The sequence below is a fragment of the Rhinolophus sinicus genome, linkage group LG07 (assembly GCF_036562045.2).
Source record: "Rhinolophus sinicus isolate RSC01 linkage group LG07, ASM3656204v1, whole genome shotgun sequence".
Taxonomy (NCBI): Eukaryota; Metazoa; Chordata; class Mammalia; order Chiroptera; family Rhinolophidae; genus Rhinolophus; species Rhinolophus sinicus.
Window position 1 is genome coordinate 16319892 of NC_133757.1, and position 21208 is coordinate 16341099.

The following is a 21208-nucleotide window of genomic DNA, read 5'->3' on the forward strand; positions in this document are numbered from 1 at the left end:
ATGAGATGCTTGCCAAAAATAATGCTGCTAAAAACCTCAAAGAGTCAGGCATCATATTAAAGGGAAATAGCACTATAAGGCGGAGGGGGTGCAGCCATTGCCTCAGACCAAGGAACTCCGCAAAGAGGAAGCACTTCACAGCCTGCGGGGCAGGTGGGGATGGTGGAGAAGAAGCACAAACGGCAGCAGTGGCTTAAGAAATAAATCTGCATAGAGTTTTTAAGAAACCAATTTTATCTTAATACAAATAAATATTGGAAGAGCAACTTCATTTATTGCTAATTTTCTATGTAGTCTCCTAACAGATAAAAACTGCCATAAAGCACAAGATTTCCAACCCTGGTCACTGGAAACACAGGAACTTCGCATGTGCTTCTGGGCAATGTCCACTTGGCCCAGGTCCCTCTCTCAACTTTTCTCTCTTAAACGAGAACACTCTCTTGACATATATGAACAAGCAAGTGATAAAGTTTAAAAATTGCCAAGTCACATCACAGCCAGAAGTTTGGGAACCATAAGTTTCAAAAAGCGTGGCCATTTGCACTCAAATTGTTCCAGACACAGATAGCCACAGTGGGTTCATTTTAGGGCACGTCTAAAGCATATCCTGCAAAACACTGTTGTGACAACAGAGTAGAGCAGCTAAGGCCCCTTATTTCTCAAACCATCTTGCGGTGAAAGAACCCAGAAGATGCAAATAGGAGATGATTAAACGAAGTGAAGAGTGAGCAAAATAGATGAGAGGAAAAGAGCTAGGCAGTGAGAGGAAAGAATATGAATTTAAAGATCGAGACAAATGGGGAGAGTGTGCATGTGTCCACACACCCCATCCTGCTACAACTATTAATACCTTCAATTTAGATACTCAATTGAGTCTCAAAATTCATTCCTGTAGCAAAGAGGGGCCATGAGAGGATGCCTTGCCTTTCGACTCTGGTTTTCTTGTCATCTAGCACCTAGACCGGTTTTACAGGGATATCATGTACAGTTCGAAGAATCTGTCCACACACACAAATTACTTAAGATGACTGAGCTCTTGGTTCCACTCCCTGTTTGGATTGAACGCAGTGGTAACTGTAGTTGCAAACACTCCGACTCAGTGGAAAAACGTACACCACCCCTTTCTGTTTTCAAAGCCTTCTCTCTGCAAAAAGGAAATGATCCCATATATTACTCTGCTCTCATCCTGTCAGCCCCATTTCACAAATGAGAAAACCGAGGCAGGACAGGCTAGCAGGTCCATATCTGCGGCCCGATTCCAAGACTACTATTTCTATATTACCAGCCTACGGACGGCCACCTTGATCAAAACACTGTTACCTCCCTAGAGACCTCTGCCATCCTCCCTCTGTCCATGCCACCGCACAAAGATGTATGTCTTGGCTCTTTTTCAGGCTATGACTCCACAGCAATAATGGAGACCAATCAAGCTGGTACAACAACGTCAGCAGCAGGCTGCTCCTACTCAGCCCCAGCTAATTAAGAATCTCTGTCCCTCGGTAGGGAGCACACATCAGTGCACAGCACCTAGACCCACCCTGTCAAAGAAAACAGCAAGGTCTAGGGCTTAACAGACATCAGGCAGGACCTATGAATTAAGAGTCAGGCCGGGAAGAATTGAATGCTGTGATGATCACTTCCGCGACTGTTCTCTTCCCCGTGCATTCTTCCTTCTCTGCTCCTCTAGCAATTGTAACCTCTCCCATGGAGAGAAGAGGAAATGTGAGAGCTGGCAAGGAAGAGGACCTTAACAGGCAGTCAATCCAATCCTCTTGTTTTCCAGAGTGAAGGTTCTCACCCATGAACACAGCTTGCTAATGGCCATGCCAGGACCAGCATCAGACATTTGGGGCCCGGCAATTTCCTTAATACAACTGTCGCTTCCACACTGCATGCTGATCTGTGTTGGCAGTTGCTTTGTGTTTTCTTTTTTTAGTACATGTGAAGCAAGCACTCTTTGTTGATTTCTTGGGGGGAAAAATGTAAATACAAAAATATTTACAAATATCTCAAGCTCTCAAATTCCCACTATCCAGAATTAACCAATGTTAACATATCTTCACCTTCAACCTTATGGATAAAGCTGTTTCCTGTCACCTTCTCTCCCCGCCCTCTCTGTCCACAGGGAACATCGATGTGTTTACGTCTAAGCCAGAGTCTTACACTATAAAACCATAAATAATATTGTAACATAGTCAAATTGATCAACTTTTCCACTTGAGTCATCTTTTTGGGTCTTTTCAAAGAAATTCTTTTTAACCCCTGAGGTCATAAAGATGCTGAGTTCTCTTCTATTGGTGTTAAAGTTTTGATTTTCACAGTTAGGGGTTAGCTGAAGTTGATCTTTGTGTACGCTGTGAATAAGGATTTAATGTTTTTCTATAGAAAGCCAGTTGTCAGCATGAGTCACTGTAGACCTTGGCCTTTCCCACTGGCTTATAAGTTCACAGGGACTCTTAGGTCTGTTTCTCTGCCCTCTAATGTGTTTTACTGATCTCTTTGCTCCTTTTTTTCCCCCCCGAGAAGTATCAGACCTATTTATGCACCTTACTCTTCCAAATACATTTTAGAACATGTGTGTAGTTCCAAGAGAAATCCTGTTGGGATTCTGATGACAATTCCCTTAAATGAGATGCTTTTATGCTGATAGGTTCCATCTAGGTTCCATCTAGGAATATATCATTGTGCATTTATTATATACTCTGATAATGTTTTATGGTTTTCTCTGTTAAAGCCTATACACATTTTACTTAATTGATTTCCAGGTACCATACAGTTTAGTTGCTATATGAACAATATATTTTTTCCTATAGTATTTCCTACAGGTTATTGTAGTTGTACAGAAATGCTATTGCTTTGAGTATGTTGATACCACACTCTGCAACTTTCTTACCTCTTATTAGATATAAAACTTTAGAAAATTCTTGGATTTTGGAGGTACACAATCATATAATCTTCACAATCATATAATCTTCACATACAATCTTGTCTCTTATTTTCCATCTTCATAGCTTCATTTATTTTTCTTGTCTTGTTGCATTGGCTAGGTCCTCCAGCACAATGTTAAACAGTGGTGGTGATATCTACTGTCCTTATCTTATTTGTGACTCTAATTGGAAATGCTTCTAAGGTTTCTCCACTAAGCATGATGTTGACCATAAGATGGCAGCTGCCTTTTTTATATTCTTGGGTGGTATCCTCCAACTAGTAAGCTCCCACAGAGCAAGTCCTAAACTCATACATCTTTCTGTCCACCACAGCACAGTGCTTGTCACAGACTAAATGCACTGCTGATTGCTTATATACTTCTAAAACTCCTCTACTTGTTATTTCTTTTAACACTTCCTGATTCTTGATCCTAGCAAAAGCAGTAGATGCAGGGGCAACATTTGGCCAGATCGTTTGAAGTGTTTTTTTGTTTTTGTTTTTTTTGTGTGTGTATACACATCCTTAACTTTATGGTTAGTTCAGGTAGTGAGGCTCTGGGCATTCATCAAGAAAAGAGAAGGATTCTGATTTTTAAAACGTGAATTCTTTCAGGGATATGGGATTTGGTTATCCTCTGGAGATTGTTTATCCTCTTCTTCCTTGTTCACCCCATGTGAATGCGAATTAATTGGGGAGATTAACTGGCCCCTGCATGGTTCACTGACTTTTTTGGACACACAAGGACCCCTTGCTTTGTGCAGAGCAGCACTGCAGAGAAAGGAGGGGGCTGCTCACACAATTCAGTTGGAGTGATGCCACACACCTTCTGGCTGCTCAACAAGAATGCAATTCCTGGGAATGTGGCCAGCATAATCCCCCTAAGGCTGTATACACAAAACCACTAGGGCCTCCATTCAGTCCTAATGAGAAAATGCCTGTGGTGGGGAAGAGAGAAACACAACTACAGTCCGTGCGTCTTTCTTATACTCAAGCTCCTGCTCGCTTTGCCACTGGCTAAGCCTTCGGGTACTCCCCTCAAGGCAGTTTCCCCAGCACTTAGCTCACTTGCCTGAGGTACACGGAGCAGCATGAATGTCAGGAGACAAGATGCCTGTCACCCCCCACCCCAAACTCACCTCAGCCTTGTCCAAGCAAGCAGCTGGAAAGAGGGAAAATGAGTAATGCTTCACATCTGAGGTAAAATCAGAATGACTAAAGGCAGTGACCCACTTCTCAGCAACAGAGTGCAAAGGTGAGCACAGGCACAGGTGGCGGAGAGAAGGTTATGCTCCTCTTGAAGCCGGGGTCCTGGGTTCAAATCTCAGCTCCACCACTTTCTTGCCATATCATCATAGGCAACCTTTCGGCCTCTACGTACCTCATCTGTAAAATGGGGACAAGCACTGTGGTCCCAAGTACTATTGCAGCATGGGTCAGGGATAAGGGACAGTATACTTAGTTCCTGAAAAGTCCAAAGCCCAAGAAGGAAGCTTGTAGTAAGACCAGAGAATGAAAACTTCTAAACGGTTGGCTTGAAGGACCAGTGCAAGCTGAGAAGATGGAATAAGCCATTAGCTGAGTTCTGCCAGAAAGACCCATAAAGCCTTCCTTTACAGTGTCATTAAAACTCCTTTATTACTCAGCAGCCTACCTCAGGACGCATCCAGCCCAATGCAGGACAAAGCAAGAAGGAGAGAGACTGAACAGGAAGGCTGGACTGGAGGGCCCCCATCTTCACCTCCGCATCTCCTTTAGCCCCCACATCCACGCAGAGGCCAGATTCTTCTGAGTCAGTCTGCACTGTGAATAGCAAATTCATCTACTCCTGGCAAGAGGTAAAATTCCTACTTCTTGCGCGGTTTATGCTAATAGCCCCTGCCATCACTCCCGGCCCCAAAGGAAGTTCTAGCATGCCACGGAGCCGTCTTCCTTAAGGGCAGGGTGGAACAGTTCACCCCTCTGCTCCAGACTTCCCAGAAAGGCATTCAGCTCTGAACTGAGTTCATCTCTCACCTCATCTCCCTACAGGTCTTATGCGTCAGCCACCCCAGACCACCTGCATTTCCCCAAACACACCACGCACATTTTCGCCCCTGAACGCACGGATGCTCTTTCCCGTATCACTAGTGTTACCACCTTGTACCAGAATGAGCCGGATACATACCTCTCTTCTCCAGCAGACAAGCACCCTTAAGGGCACGAACTCTTTTGTTCTCCTGGTTATGCCCCACAGTGCCTTTTGCATAGTAATTTCTCAGAACGTAAAACTGAGGCTAAACAACATGGATGACCCTTGAAAACACTGTGCAGACTGAAAGAAACTAGGCACCAAAGGCATAGTCTATGATTCCATTTATATGAAATGTCCACAACAGGTAAATCCACAGGGACAGAAAACAGCTTCATGGTTACCAGGAGCTGGGGAGGAGAGAGAGAGACTGTTTAAGGGGTGCAGAGTCCCCTTCATGGGCAATGAAAAAGTCCTGGAATTAGATAGGACTGATGGCTGCAAAGCATTATGAAATGTACTTAATGACTGTGAATTGTATACCTTTAACATGGTTAAAATAACGTTATGGGTATTATACTACAAAAAAAGGAGGGGAAAAAACTAAGGCTAAGATAAACATAATTATTCCAGAAGCACAGAGCTAGCAAGTGTGATGATAAGCGCTGATTGTAAGAGTCCAGTTTTTCACTGTCATTTTCAGTCAGCAGAGAGCTATTTCCCTACATCTCCACATCCAGCCACGTCCAGTGCATCTTCCCTGACGCCTCTGCTGAGTGACCCGGGCCTCGGTGGCCCCCATTTCCAGAAACAGCCTGGCACAACAGATCAGCGCCCTGTGTTGTTCTCTGCGATGACATGCGTGCTGGTCTTGGCCTCCACAGTTAGGCTGTGGGCAGGACCCCGGGCAGAGCCATCCCATGGGGCTTCCCAATGTCACTGGAGTGATGAAAACGGCAAAGCATGCTGGATGCTATCTACATTTTTCACCGTTTTAATTTGCATTCTATCTGAAAAGTTCCTGCTGTTCTTTTGATCAGCAAAACATAACAGTGTCCTTTTGCCCTTGATTCAATCTCAGGAAACACCTTTAGGCACATAACTACTAAACCAATTGCTACCTATTGTTTTCTCATTGATGGGGGGTGGGGAAAGGGTAACACGACTTTCTCCACTTATTCCTAAGAGAAAGCTTCATTTCTCTACTTCAACCCGTGTGAACATTATAGGTTGCATTCTAACAGAACAAGCCACTAAATAAAAACATAAAATAATGGCTTAGGGTTTAAACATGTACACTTCAAAAGAAATTTTATGACTTCACTTGAAAAAGCTTTTTCTCCTTTGAGTCTATTTCGGAATCAGCAAGGGTGACCTAGGGTCAAAGTCAAAGCCTGCTTTTGACCTCAGGCAAGTCCCTCAACCCCTCAGAGTTAGTTTCCTATCCACAAAATGGGACCAGAAGTACCTTCCTAGGAGCCCGAGAAGAGTGTTGTAAGCCATCATTAAGACACCAAATAGGACTGTGCTTGAAGTGCAGAAGGGAGGTGAATACACCTCGTCCTTGGCGCCAGGTCCTCTGCACAGGTGATCAGCTGGCCTACCGGGTGCTCTGAGAGTCGGCATGGGCTCTATGCAGGTGGCTAGCGGATTTGACGGGGAGAAGACGGTGCTACTCTGGCAGAACAACCACAAAAAAAAGATTTTTTTAATTGACGCTCAACCCTCTTTTCTAGAACAACAACGCACACACCAGTAACACACAACCAGGTGGGGGTTATTTATAGAGCACATTTGTTTTTGCTTTCTATTCTGAAATAATTATAGACTCACAAGCAGTTGCAAAAATAGCATAGGGAGGTCTCTGTCCCGATTGCTCGCTTCCCCCATGTCTTACATAACACCATGTTATGTTATCAAAACCCGGACCTGACATTGGCACAATTGGAACCAGACTATCGATCTTAAGCAGATGCCATCAGTTTTTGTATACACTGTCTCTTTTAAGTTTACATACAACTATAATGTTGCAGGAGGCAGTGGTATAGAATTATTTACAACACTGTAATGAAATCAATATGGTGTAATTTTGATTGGTAGTTCATGAGGATGCAAACATTACTTTATTACAAACACCATTTCTTTGTGATTGTGTCTATTGTGATGAGATGATATTTGCCGCATCTTTTTTGCAGAATTTGCAGAACCTCCCTTTCTGGGAGATGAAGAGGCCTCACTGATCCTTGTTCCCATAGCAACTCTAAAGAATAAAGGGGAAAGAGTTGGTGTTTCTTTTTCCAAAGGGGATGCCAGTGCCCATTACAATCCTCCTCCCAGGCCCCTTCTGTAGTCAGCACCACCCACCCCTGATCCATCCGTGCAAAAATCATAGAATTCCCTCAGCTTTAAGGGCATCTCCAGGTGGAATCTGGTGCTGACCTTGAAATACTCCAGGTTGACTGAGCAATGCCGCCATCTGGTGGTTACACAAAGAATTAAGAAAATCAGTGATTGTGGGTAGCTCTTTTGTGGGCCTTGAGTTATTGAGTCACCTTTTAAACTTTCTCCAGGAGACTCTACTTAAGGTACAACTGTAGTGGATAGTCTAATAAAGAACGTTTTGTAATGAGAATATCTACTGTGTGGTAGACTAAAGATGGCCACAAATTCTTTGACGCCCCTTCATGGAGAGGTGGAGTCTGCTTTCCCCATCCCTTGAATCTGGGTTGCGCTGCTGACTTGCTTTGGAACAATACACAGAGGGTGATGCTTCGTAACTTCCAAGACTTTGCTTTAAGTGGCCTCGGAGCTTCTCACCTCGCCCTCTGGAAACACTGCCACCTCGCTAATCAGCCTGGATTGGCCTCCTTGAGGATGAGAGCGCAGGTATAAAGAGAGAACGGACCAAACACCTCGGCCATTTCTTCTGAGTCCCTAGACACGTGAGTGAGGTCATCCAGAACCAGGCAGTCACAGCCGAACCAGTACCAATGTAGTGATGGGTGAGCCCAGGCAAGACCAGCTGAAGCCAACTCAGGTGCTAACCCACAGAGTCATGAGAAATAGTACATTGTTTTCAGCCACTAAATTCTGGGGTGGCTTGCAATGTAGCAGTAGATAACTGACACACCCTCAAATTTATGTTTTAAAAATCTGTATTCTGGACTATAAGCTTAGTTTGTTACTATTTTCAATGGGGAAGGGGGGAGTATACATCAATATTTCCACATGGTGACTATGGCACAAATGTTGAATGTTGCATAACTCTGATTTTCTTATGCGTTTTCAGCCCCTGCCACATGTTATCTTTCATTCATTCATCAGACATTAGCTGAGCATGTCACACGTAATAGCTATGGGGAGGTGATTAGGACTTGGCATTGAACTAGGGACGATGCCTACCCTTGAGAAGGTCATGGCTATTGGAGAAGACACATATGCAACAGCATCGAAACAACAGAGTGGTATGTGTTAGGTTATAACAGAGAAGTGACCACCTAACGGGGGAGAGGGGAGACAGCTTTATTAGTCAGGACCCAACTAAGAAAAGAGAAACCACTCCAAGTATTTAGAAGACAGAGAATTTAATCCAGGGAATTGGTCATACAGGTGAGAAGGCAATGGATGGTGGGGACAGAAGTGGGTGGATAGAGCCCTGGAAGATAGAGTCAGCCACTGCCAAAGATGCCGTCAGCCACAGAGGAGGGGCAGAAATACCCTGGCATCTCCCTCCACCCTCCAGTCGCCCACCAGTGCCTTGCTTGGTCAAACCCAGCAGGAGCCCAGGAGCTCAGTACGCTGGGACGTGGAGCACAGCACCGGGAGAGCAAACAGGCTTAGGGTTTGCCACGCGGCATGTGGGCTAGAAGGGCTTTACAACCAGGAGGTGAATAGGTTATTTCCTGCCATGCATACATTTCTCTACCACAGCACCCTCCTATCCTTCCTCCACCCCGAGAGCAGTACAAGGTCTCTGATGATCTTTCATCCTGGTGCAATTCTAGCTCTGCCATGAAAGACAGTCAAAAAGGCCATCACGACAGAGATGGCATAATTCCTTTTGTGCCCGACATGGGTCATTCTCAAAGGAGAATCTCAACAAACATTTGAATAAGAAACATCAAACTACGTGGCTAGAGGACAGAACACGTGGCTGTGGGTCAAGGACTCAGCCAGAGGCAAAACCATGGGTCCCTGCCCTGAACAGCGAGGGCTCAGGGCCCTAACAGGTCTCACATTCTTAGACAGCCTGTGAGAGAACCCCGAGCACCCTCTCAGCCCCTGCAGCCCCTGACTTCGAGGAGATACTGTGGCTTGATGGTGGACAGCAGCTAGCAGGGCTTTGGGTTCAAATCCTAGCTCTGCCTTTGCTATCCATGACCTGAAACAATGCCTTTGTTTCCCTGTGTGTAAAATGGGGTGATAATCCCTAATTTACAGGGTTGTGGTGAGGAAGAAGTTTGTCCCTTGAGCACCTGTCAGATGACCTAGGGCACTGGTTTCTCAGGGGCCGCTGGCCAGGAGCGTCAGCCTCACATGGGAATTTGTCAGAACTGAAGCTTCTGGGGTTCTGCCCCAGAATTAGAGTCAGAAACTCTGGGGCAAGCCCAGCAGTCTGTGTTTGGACATGCCCTCTAGGGATTCTGATGCCTGCTAAAGTCTGAGAACCACCTAGCTGGAACATAATGGACCCTCAATAGATAGTAGCTATTATAGCTGTTTCTAAGGCTTTAAGGAATGAGTTTGGAAAAGGGAATTTTTCACATATCATCTAGAGTCATTTCGGATGAGCTGGCAATTGAGGACACCCAGGTCTTTGAATTCCAACAGCAATTGTGAGTGGTTTGGGGATTCGCCCAGTCACTCCACAGGCGACTGACACTGGCTGTGCCACCAGATGACCTCAGAGCTGTAACACGTAGCGCACTGCTCTCCGCAGAAAATTAAGACCCTCCTAATACAAGATCGGCAAAAAAAGGCCATAAAGCAATGGAACATTATTTACTTTAACTCCTTGTATGTTGTTTCTGCTTCTTCCTGCTTCTCCGAAGTCATCGCATCACCCTTTTGTACTTTCTTTCGGTATCATGGATCTCTCATGCTACCTGCTTTCATTTTCTTCTTCCTCTTCTCAACGTTCTTAATCCTAAATCTCTGGGTAAAAATTTTTCTCTACTTAGATTTTTCACTTCTACTTTTTTAGGACTGAATGGTTTATTTCTTCCTTTCCTTTGTACCGTTTCCCTCTCTCAGAAAGCCTCCTCTCTGTTCCATATCTCCTCATCCCATTTGGGATATTCCCAGACCCCTCTGGGATTCAGAAGAACATCTCATCTTGAGCAGGTAGGATCAGTAACAGCCCTGAGCAGGCCTGTTACAGCTGGGGGCCCGGGGAAGCAGGTGTGCAAACTGGCCATTGTCATACCAGGTGAGAAGTGAGCAGGAGCCTGGAAGAGGGTACTGCCAGACGATCCTTGTGAGGGAAGGGAGAACATGCACTTTCAATCTAGGAGGGCTCCCTAGAGGAGGTGAGGTCAGAGCTGAGGCTTGGTGAGAGCAGGACAAAACCAGGTAAGAAGGGGAAGTTTGGAGGGTGAGGGGGGTTGCAGGCCCAGGGAACAACACCTGCATAGCTACAGGGAATGGAAAACAAATTCAGCCTGCCATAGACTTGTGAGTTGGTGAGTGATAGCAGACAGGGGGTGGGGGTGGGGTGGGGGGGCAGTCCTGTCGAGGAGACAGATTCATGAACACTTTAGGACTGGAAGCTGGCAGAACATGGTGACAACCGGACATGGAGGGGGTTGGGGGAGCGGTGAGGGAGAGGAAGGCGTCCAGGATGACTGACTGGTGGGTATCTGGCTTTCTGAGTCGATGGTGGAGTCATGTGGAACAGGAGGAGAGGGGACAAGAGCATGAGGAGTTCAAATGCAGACCCAAAGTTTTTGGTACCAGGGGACATAATGGGGAAAAACAGCTACAGGCACCTGGATACCCGCATCTGAAGCTGGGGAAGATGACAGAGCCAGAGACCTGTATGTCCTTATTATTTGCGCTTTCTGTGGTACCTCTGTAGACAGGTCCCTCTCTTATCTGTTTCTACCCTACAGTGTGCTACACGATCCAGCAATCCCACTTCTGAGTATATACTCGGAGGAAGTGAACATGGGATCTCAAGAAGACTCCTGCACTCCTAGGTCCACTGCAGCATTATTCACAATAGCCAAGATGTGGGAACAACTGAGGTGCCTATGAGCAGATGAATGGGTAAAGATGTGAGACACCCCCCCCCCACACACACACACACACACACACACACTATGGAATATTATTCAGCCACGAGGAAGGATATCCTGCCATTTGTGACAGCAGGGTGGACCTTGAGCATATTATGCTAAGTGAGACAAGTCAGAGAAAGACAAGTACTGTATGCTATCACTTATATGTAGAATCTAAAATAACAGAGAGTAAAATGGTGGTTACCAGAGAATAGGGGTGAGGAGACAAGACAGACGTTGCTTAAAGGTACAAACTTACAATGAATAGCAAACAAGTGTCAGAGAGCTAATGCACGTACAGTGAATATAGACAATATTGTATCACAATCATCAGTCTTGCTAGAGGTGCCAATTATCACTACAGTGGCGATCAGATCACAATACATAAACGTATCAAATTAACATGTTGTGTACCTTACATTTACACAATGATATATGTCAAATATATTTTAATTTTTTTAAAAATGTTTTTTTAATACGTGTGTTTTTCAGCTTATTCCCAGAAGCCTCTGGTCTGGGAAGTGGGAGAAGAGGTCCCAGATGAAAACTGGTACGGAAGGCAATGACAGCGAATGTGCCGATGGGGATGGGACACGTTGGAGAAGCACAGCAAGCTGGAGCAAGTGTCGGGGAGCTGACGAGGGGTGCAGAGACGAGGGCTGCCCACGTGGTCAGGCAATTAAGGGAAGCCCAGCTAAATACCACAGAATCAAATAAAAAACAAATGCAGACAGTGAGGCAGAGAAGGACCTGAACCCAGAGAATGAGAGCCATGTTACTCTAGATAGAAGCTCCCAACACGGAGGATCACTGAGGATGTTCGTCCCAGGCTGGACCCAGCTGGGTTCTGCATCCTATCTCCGGGCTCATGAGAGCTAACGTGGCTGTCCTATGCATCCGATGAATATGCCCCCTGGACCAAAGGTGTTTACATGTGTTCACACAAATAATGATGTTATATCTGCTGCTGTCCTCCTGAGTAAGGAGAGTGATGCAGCTAAGAAGGATCCAAGTCACCTTCGCCCAGGGAAGAGCCCCCAGTCCACTCCTGATAGACATCAAGCTGGCCACAAATTGCGCCCCCAACACACACTCCCCGCCAAGCCCCACAGGAGAGGAAGCTGTGGGAACTAGAAGGAAGAGGGGCTCCATCTCTCTGGCAGATCATTACCCTGACTGCAGAAAGGCAGCTCCCCACACTGGGCCCCCACGAGCTCCCCTGCAGCCTCCCTCTCCAGCCAGACCTTAGTCAACCTTCTCTCCCAGGCCCTACCCTCGCCCATGAAACACTCACATCCAGCTGATACTAACTCAGGGGACGTCCGCCCAGCCCATTTGGGTCTCACTGGTTTGAAAACACCCAACCCCAGAAAAAAAATTAGATTTTTCTCCACCAAACACGCCTGGCGATCTACGCTACATGACGCCATCAGAAACAAGGGAATCCTAACCTTCCAAGGTCAACAATGCTGCCCACCAACCCACATTCAAGGACATCAACCACACGTACCCAAGTCTCAGATTGTCACAAAATCCGAAACCGCCTTCTTCCTAGAACTCTGCAGCCTTCTCCCTACTGTAAGGTTGTCTGAGATGTCAGGAGCTCAGGAAGCTCAACAAAACAAGCCGACTGTGTGAGGAGACTATGGATGAAAGCATCATGAGATCAGGGATTTTATCTGTTCTGTTCACAGTGGAAAGCCCAGTGTCTAGGACAGTGCCTGGCATATGCTGGCACAGAGAAGGCACCCAATACATGTTTGTTGAACCCTCAATAAACGTTTGTTGACCACTCTCCTAGATTGCAGATTCCTACCGTTTTCATGGTCAAAACCCTTCTTAAAAGCAAGGCACGATTTCACAAGTGTTCAGCTGCTCTGAAGTAGCTATGTAGACACAGCATAACTCAGACATGTGCAGGCTCCTCTCAGTCCTCCTGAGACCAGGCCACACCCAGCAAACAGCATGACAGCCACCTGATTTCCCATGTCCAGCCAGAAATGCCACCTGCAGCAGTTACCTCCTGGGAGGACACTGACACCTCCCCACACGCCTTTCCGCCAGGTCTCAGCTCGCTGAAGGATCTGAGCAGTCGTGGAACATTTCAAACACTTCCTGCTAATTCTGCAGCACAACTGGCCCTCCCATCCAGCGCCTCTGGTCTGGGCTCCCTCGCCGGTCTCCTGTGAACCACTGAGGAATGACAGACACAGGGACGGCCCACGCTCACAGAGCGCCTCAGCCAGATCCCCTTTAGGGAACGCTGTGTCTGAATTTCCTGCGACACCATGTCTATATTTCCTTTAGGAGAAGACCAGGTGGACTGCAGTGGTCCTGCTGAAACTGGGCAAGCTCCCTGGTCCCCCATTATCTCTGCTGACCTGAAGGAAAGGCCTCGCTAAGGAGTTCGGCCTTCTATCTGCTTGGGGGTGACCCCCAGACAGGAATAAGGCAGGATCCCTGACTCAAGCTGCTCACAACTAGTTTGAAAACCAAGACAAGCCTAGAACTGGTTTTAAAATGTTTTAAATTTAATTAAATTTAAAAAATAATTTTAAATCATTCAAACATTTTAACAAAACATAATAATTTTAATTAGTTTTTTATTGTGAAATAAGAAATGTACAGTAAAGTGCATGAAGGCTACTAGTTTTGTTAACACACACATACACCCATCTAACTACCACCCATATCAGGATACACAGAATATTTGCAGCACCTCAGAAGGCTCGCTTAAGGACCTCCCTCCCTGGCCTATACCTCACCTACAAGGTAACCACTTTTCTAATATCAAGTATTAGTTTTCTCTCATTCTGAACTTCATATCAATGGAATTATATCCTACATATTCTTTTGTGTCAGGCTTCTTTCCCTCAACATAACTGAGATTTTTTTCATATTCAGTGTGTGCTAGTAGTTTGTTCTTTTAAGTGTCTGAGGGTACTCTACTGTATAAACATATTGTAGTTTCTTTATCCATGTGCCAGCTGATGGAAACAACTGAGTTGCTTCCAGTTTGGATCTATTATGAATAAAACTGCTATGAACATTCTTGCACATGTCTTTTTGTGGACGCATGTACTCACCGCTGTCGATATACAACCAGCAGTAGACTGTCACAGGTGTTGCACAGACTTAACTTTAGTAGACACTGCCTGTGTCCCAAGATAGCTGTCCCATTTCACCTTCCCACAAGCAGTGTGTGAGTTCCACTAGCGTGTGAGTGCTTCATTCCTTTTTACCGCCACATAGGACCCCACTGTATGAGTACGGAGGCACTCCATCGTGTTTATGCCTCACCAGTTGATATACTGGGAGTTCTTTCCACTACGGGGCTATTATGACTAGTGCTGCTGTGAACTTTCATGTACAAGTCATTGTGCAGCCATATGTTTCCATTTCTCTTGGGATACACTTACGAGTGGAATCGCTGGGCCACATGGTAACTCTGTGTGTGTAACATTTTAATGAACTGCCAGATTGTTTTCCAAAGTGGCTGCACCATTTTACAGTCTCACCAGCAATGAACGATGGTTCCAATTTCTCTACCTCCTCACCAACACGTGGTATTTTCAATCTTTAAAAATTGTAGTGATTATGGTAGGAGTGTAGTGGTATCTCATATATGGTTGTAATTTGCACTTTCCTGTGAATGCCTTTTCATATCCTACACTCTTCACCTCCATCTCCCAGTAACCCCCACATATAGATGCTGACAGCCATTCACCCCACTAGGAATCACTAGACAAGACCATCTGCCTGGCTTTCATTCCTACATGGTCTATTACAAAAGTGGGAGTTTCTTTCATTTTTCACTAATCAATTTATGTTAAATAAATTTAATATTAAATAGGTTTTCTCAAAACCTCCTTAGGAAATTCAATTACCCACTCATCCAAAGAAATGTTCCAACCCTGCTCCTGTCCCCAGGAACAATAACAGTTGTCAGGAAGAGGAATGGCGTGAACAAGCATGGTGGGAGTCACCAGGGCAGGCTTCCTGTGGCAGGTAAAGAACAGGTTATATGGATAAACAGGGGTTTCTGCTACGCCAGGGGAACACCAGGAAGGAAGTAGATGCTGGGACTCCCGAGGCCAGGAAGGAGCCTTGCTTTGGCAGGACTGCGGCAGGGGCCGGGTGTGGGGCCAGGGGATGTTGAGGGCATTTTTAAATATAAGACCTATAAAGCACTTTTTGTGTCATAGGTGCAGCAAGGGTTTCAGGATGGGAGTCTTTCTTATGGGGAAGACGCCAAAACAAAACAAATAAAACAGGGACGGGTGAGAGACCAAAGGATCACAAAGGGTACCTTGATTTTGTCCACAGGGTCACGCACAAAACCCACACACCCCTAAAAGGGCCAATGGCCAAGGGCTGGTCCAGATGAGGAGAGTCGCACAAGAGGGGTGGGCCAGCTGGCTGACGGTGCCTGTCACTCTTCCACTCGGCACGGCCAGCCCGGCCTCACCCTGCCTCAAAGAAGGATGAACAAACAGAAGAACAAAGGGAGAGGTCCTCGTGGTTCCTACAGGGTCATGCAACCACATTCTGACACATTTTGGTGCCAACGCTCTGGGAAAAACACAAAGGCCTGCAGCCCCCACCCCAACCTCAGTCTCCCTGATCTCCCCGTCGCCACAATCCTGGCTGCTCTCTGGCCACCTGGTCATCTTCAGCTCTAGGAACGTGTCCCACATGCTCTTGCAAATGCCTGGAAAGCTTCTTCCTCTCCATCTGCTGGGCTACTCCTCTGCACCCTTCAAACGTCAGCTTGTGTCAATTCTTCAGGGGAGCCTTCCCTCACACCACTCCCTCTCGAGTCCAGATCCATTTCCCATGTCGTATGTTTTCCTGGAACCCTGCACACTTATCTCTGTTGCAGTTATATCACCTTATCTTGGTGTTGCTTGATTAATGTCTGCACAGGAGCAGAAACCACATCTGCTTCTGCTCATGACCATGTCCCAATGTCTTGCACAGTGCCTGGCACATGAGTGAATGAATGAATGAATGAATGACCACAGAAAGTCTATTGATAAGCAAGATCTGGTCCTATAGCCCCCGATAAGACAATCCAATGACCCAGCAATTCTACCCCAACGTGTATACCTGGCAGAAATGTGTACACATGTTCTCCAAAAGATGTGTTCAAATACTCATGACAGCATTATATGTAATAGCCATAAACTAAAACAACCTAAATAGCCATGCACAGTAAAATGGATAAACAGATTGTCATGTATATTTTTTAATTTAATGGAATACTACACAGCAGTGAAAAATAACAAAGTACCATTACTTACAACATGGGAAAATCACACCTACGTAACACTGAGTAGGGTTTCCAGGTGGGAATTCCCGCCTGTTCTCAGGAATTTTTTTCACTTTTCTGTTCCCGAATCCTGAGAAAAGTTGGTCGGGAAATCGGAAAAACTGGCTCCTTGAACCCAGGTGGTTGGTAGTATCGGCCGTCACTTTGTGGAAACGATTCATTGTGGAGAACAGAAAACAGTTTATATCTCGGGATTCGGGACCGGGAAAGCAAAAAAATTTCCTGAGGATGGACGGGAATCCCTGCCTGGAAACCCTAACACTGAGCAAAAGAAAGTCACAAAAGAGAACATACGTGTAATTCCAATTATGTGACTCAAAATCAGGCAAACTAAACCATGGTCAGAATGGTAAAAACTCCAATGATCCTTGGAGGGGAAGTCATGGAAGGGTTCGAAGGGTCTCCAGGGGCATCGGTAACAATCTGTTTCTTGATCTGGGTGTAGGTTTTTAGAGTTACGTTCACAACATGAAAAGTCATCAAGCTGTTCACTTACTATTTCTGTAGGTGTGTTATACATCAGTAAAAAGCTTACTGAAAACAGGAAAGACAGTTCCCTCATTAGATGGTGCTGGATCTCAACGGGCCATCACATGTTTCAGCAGTTTCCGAGCACAGCCTCCAGCACTGCTGGTGCGTTTCTGTGCTCCCAGGACATGTGGGCAGCTGCAGCCACCATGTCCCTCTCTGTTTCTGTCATCTGGGATAGCCCTTCCTCTTTCTTTTTTTTTTTCAGATGGAGACAAATGTTTAAACTTGCTCTCCCAAGAAACACCAAAAATAAATAGGATTGTTGTCGAATGACCTAATACAAAAATGTATGAAATTTAAAGAAAAAAATAAAACAAAACATCTTGTTCTACAGAACTGGAAATGTGCTGACAAACATATATAGCATGTGATTGGAAAGGGAGCAAATAATGGAATTCAGAGCAAACTGAATATATTTTGTGCAAACGGCATTGTAGAGAAGTCAGCATGTGGCAGAATATAATTTGGGAAGGTGGCCTTCAAGCTCTTTAATTTTTGTAACACTGCATTGTGATGTGCTTGCTTTAAGCAACTTCTTCCCAAGCTCTCTGGTTGTGAAGAATTTGTGACTTTACAATCCCAACTGCATGTGACTTAGGATTTGCTGCCAAAAGATTGAGTTTCACCCTCTCTGGGTCTGAAAGTGTGAATGTTTTGTGCAGATGCATTTGTGCTCTCCGAGGCAGACCGGCTGGCAAACATCCCAAACTCCTACTGAGATGCACGTTAATTAGCAACTCTGCTTATACCCTCTTTGTCTGTAGAGCAGTGTCCTGAGTTCTGCGGGTAGTGGCAGGTGTTCAACCAGAAGACATAAAACCTAGAGATGATGGCAGACTGGTGGGGCAGACAGCCACTCTCACACACCGGATGGTATTTGTCTCAAAATAAAAAAGGCCATGCACACCCGTGACCGAGCAGTCCTACTTATAGCAATATATCTTTCCAATGAACTCATACATACATGCAAAGGTGCGTGTGCAAGGATGCTCAGCGCAACACTGTATTGGAAGTTATTAGAAACAACCTCGATCAATAGAGACTGGGCCAATAAACTCTGGTAATTCATACAGTGGAATCCTACCCAAACAAGCCAAAAGCACAAGGTGGATTTGTATGTGCTGCCAGGCAACAATCTCTTCAGAGATACACTGTTAAAACAAAGTTAAGTGAGGTGGCTAAATAGTATACCTATGTTCCTTTTTGCGTAAAAAAAGATATACCTGCAGATACATGTTTATATAAGTGGAGAGTATCTCTGGAAAGAGACCCAAGAAACTGAGGAGCGGAAACAAGAGAAGTAAAGAATCTTCAGAAAGAAGGGAGATTTACTATTATATACACCTTTGAATTGATTGCATTTTTATCCTAAGCATGTAATTTTTTCAAATAATAAGTTTAGTTGTACTTAGTGGAAAAATATACATATGAAAGACAGAAATTTAATCTTTGCCCAAATCAATATGAGCCAAATAACAGCATATGTACATAGCTTGTGAGGAGACATCAAAGCAAAAGCTTGAGCCAACTGGCACTATTTGGATGATTGGGGACTCCAAGAGCAAGTCAGCTTTGAGCGGGGGGCTGGAAGGATACGACACAATTAAACCATCCCATCTTCCCCCAAAAAATAATTATAATAAATCTGTGAAATGCTTTATATCTTTGGGCAGCCTGTAAAAGAGGTCAGCCACTTTTCCTCCTGGCCCCAGGTACCTTGATGTTATTACTAAATTCATTACATTTATATTTCTCTGGGGACTAATTACGATCATATCTTTAAAACCAGATGCGTTCAGGTTAAAATCCTGGCTCGAAGCCATTTACTCTCCACGTCTCATTGAGCTGATGGCCCTCTCTGTTTCCCCATCCGTAAAGTGCAGAGAGAAACACTTCCTCGGAGGGGCCACGGTGAAGGTTCCGTGAGGTCCTGTACATACACTTGCTTAGCCCATCGCCACCACAGTGATAATAACGGCAGCTGCCTGAGAGGTGTGCCAGGTACACACGTAACCTCACCCATCCTCTCCGCAACCCGATTTGACAAATAAGAAAATACCCGCCATCAGGATTAAGACTACTCATCTCCGTGTGTTGGGGTCTAGGTAAATTAGGGACCCTCCTGAAACGAGAGTATGAGGGAATTTTTATATAGGACCCATGACAAAATTTGAACATCTTGGCTTACAGGATACAATGAGTTCATCCCGGGGATTTAATGAGGTAGGCTAAAACATGAAACTTGAAGCAGATGCAAATCCAGTTTTAATGGTGGAAGATACTGAACAGAGGGATTCATTTCCAAGAACACCTGTTGTTCAAAAGTACTCAAAACGATATCTGAAAGTAAATGACTTAAAAGTTACGAGTGGCTATAAGCTCCGGAAGCCAACTCTCAAGTTCATTTCTATGCTGACAAGGCAATATTTCTGAACATAATTTCCTTTGTTCCAGTCTCTTCTCCATTCCTCTTTCTTCTCCCACCATCTCACCATCCTTTTGCTCAACATCTCTGGAGTGGATCAGCAGCCCGAGAAGCACAAATCGACTTCCCCAAGGGCACAAATGAGACCCTTCTTATCACACTCTATGACATTACAAACACCAACTCAATCAAGAAATTATTTTCGAACTGGCAGGCTTCTTTCAAGTTTTGGCCCAAGGGTCAATAATTCAGGACAGAATGTAGGCCTTCGGGAAACGATGAAAATTACCTCCTCATTTAATGGAAGAGAAGGGGTGATTTTATTTTTATGAAAAGAAGAAAACAAGGAAGGCAAGAATCCAGTGAATGTGGTTTAACAGAGATACCCAGGTGTACGGAGAAGCCGTGAAAAAGTCAGGTACGGTGAAATATCACACCCACACAAGCTGATTAGCTGAGGCCACATGTGACACCGTTCTTTTGAGACAGTGTTCCCTAAGAGCCAACCAAATTGCTGGGGATAAAATCGGTCCATTTCCTTGCTTTAGAGGCAACCGTCTTTAAAGTGAGGGTGAAAGTAGCCAAGCCAGCAATTCTTGGGCACTTTGCATGCAGAGTCACGGGCCTATCAAAGGCAGCTAGAAAGTGCTGAGTCACGAAAGTGTGGGAAGTGTGCAGCCAGAGTGAAGCCACCATGCTCAGGCTAAACAAAAACCACAGACAAGATCCCCAGGGATCGTGAAAGAGGCTGTCCCCTGACTTGCCATGACCTTCATGGAGGCACACACACCAAGGTGCTAGCCCTGCCTGGGCAACTGTCTTCATAGTAACCACAAATCATGCTGTCTGCCTCCTCTGTGTATCCGGGGATTATTTCTCCAGAGGCTGCCTCCGCTGAAAGTCACCCCCTGGGAAGGCATTTGGAAGCCACACGGACAATTGTGGCCATACACCCGGCTCTGTGCTTCGTGGTTTCGTCTCCGAGTTCTGCTCACCCCTACAGAGAAGATCCCCAGCTGGGGGTGAACGGTGGGAGAAGGTTACAGATCTGCCCCAAAGAAATGTCTGGGTGGGGCAGGGAGGGACAGAATGGAGACACTGGGAACCAGCGCTGGAGCAAGAGGGTGGGAAAACATCCCAAGAATGACTTCACGCAAGTAGTCAAGAGCCCCGCTTCCCAAAAAGGCACTGCCAACTGCCGGCATCATTTGGGAGCCCTACCAGCTTCCCTCTTGCTGTTCTGGTAAGTGGTGATGAGGTTAAGACAGAGACAAGAAGGGAGGGGAGCAAAGAATCTTGACAGAAGGAGGGTGTCCGGCAACGATCCTGGGACCTATAAGAATTGATTCCGTTGGGAAACTGCTGACAAGAAAGAAAGGAGGTTTCTGACCCTGTTGAGCAGCCTTGGTAATAGCTCCTGAGAGGTATGCCAGGTACGTACGTAACCTCACCAACCTCTCAGCAAGCCTGATAATCATTACTGATTTCAGGCCAAATCCTGATGCTTGGGAAGGTTTCCTAGGTTTTCCTGGAGTCTGTCATGGGGAACGAGGCATGGTGGGAAGGACGTGCCGACGATTTCAGGGATCAGAGGTTTCCAGTGGTCAAGACTAGGCTCCCAAGACCTGAGGGCCAGCCACGGGCCAGGCACTCTGCCCATTTGACCGATGAAGTTTCTTACAGCTTAAAGCCTGCTCAAGGCCACA

General features: G+C 45.6%; 1 protein-coding gene across 2 annotated transcripts in view; it reads right to left on the bottom strand.

Moving 5' to 3' along the window:
* Positions 1-21208, bottom strand: part of RBM20 (RNA binding motif protein 20) — a 184043-nt gene that overhangs the window by 89072 nt on the left and 73763 nt on the right. The window lies entirely within an intron of this gene.